The following is a 1,357-nucleotide window of genomic DNA, read 5'->3' as shown; positions in this document are numbered from 1 at the left end:
TATTTAGTCCCTAATTGGTCGTAATATTATTTGGTCTCAGTCGTAAATTTACATCTCCTTTACGACCGCTAGTCTCTCATTGGTCGTAATATTACAACTCATTTACGAGTAACACCAAAACTCTATATATACTTGGACCTCGCGAAGCCATTTGGTTGCTCATTTTCTTCCCTCTAACAACGATTTCCCTTCTCTCTCTAGGTAATTTTTTTTTTTTTTTTTAGTTTTAGGTGGTTAGTTAGGTGATTAGATTAGGTTTGAAATTAGTTTAGGATGGAAGTAGATTAGGATGGAGTTAGATTATGATGGAATTAGAACATGTTTAGATTATTTTTATATAAAAAAATTGAATTGTTTATAATCATCTTTTTTTTTGGTTTTTTTTTTCAGAATGACGATATTGCTATGGCTGGCGGTAGAAAGAGACTTAGGAACCTTGCGTCTAGAAACTCTTACGGGAGTACCTTTCTCAGACAGCCGGATCCATCAGCTTCTACCTCCGGCACATCATCCGACTTCTTCGACGAAATAAACCTTAATGCTTAGTTTTTTTCAGTTTTAATTAATTTGTATTTTGAATGTTTTATATTATGGATATTATTATGTTTACGGATGTTAGATATTTTCTTTTAATTTTATCAATTTTTTAAAAATTAAATCAAATTAAATTTAAATATTGATTTTAATTAATATATAAAATTCGTAAATAAATTCAAAATTCAAAAATAAATAAATAAAGTTGGTCAAATTTACGACCAATGAACATATAAAGTCGATGTAAAGTGGTCGTTACCTTACGACTAATAAACATCGATATTAGAGGTAAATTGGTCGTAAGGTTACAACCAGTGTACGACTAATACGTCTAGTCGTAATATTACGACCAGTGTGCCTCTAATAATTAGTTACGACCAGCTTCTAACGATCAATCGATTTTCGAAGTTAATTGGTCGTAATGCCCATATTACGACCAACTAACTACTAATACTGTAGTCGTTAAGGTCTTGTTTCTTTGTAGTGACGTTGGTAAAATGACATAGTAGCGAAATTAATTCTTGAGCATTTTCATATATATCAGAAATCAAGGTGTTACAGTTCGCATCTGGATTCTACACCTGAAAGGTTTGAGAGAGAGAGATTAAACAGGAAAGAAGATTTTGGTCTGAGGAAATTCATAATGCTGGCGGAGATGGAAATACAGGGTCTCTGATATAACGAGTTATGCGGGTTAGTCCATTACAAACAATGTTATTTATCAATAGTTACGTCTGCAAATTATGTCGACGACAAATTTGGCTCTATGTTTTTGGTTTTCGAATGAGGTCTACTAATCTTTGTCTCAACAAACAGTAGTAGC

This window comes from Brassica oleracea, chromosome C3, assembly GCF_000695525.1.
Source record: "Brassica oleracea var. oleracea cultivar TO1000 chromosome C3, BOL, whole genome shotgun sequence".
Classification (NCBI taxonomy): Eukaryota; Viridiplantae; Streptophyta; class Magnoliopsida; order Brassicales; family Brassicaceae; genus Brassica; species Brassica oleracea.
Note: the sequence above shows the minus strand (reverse complement) of the source record.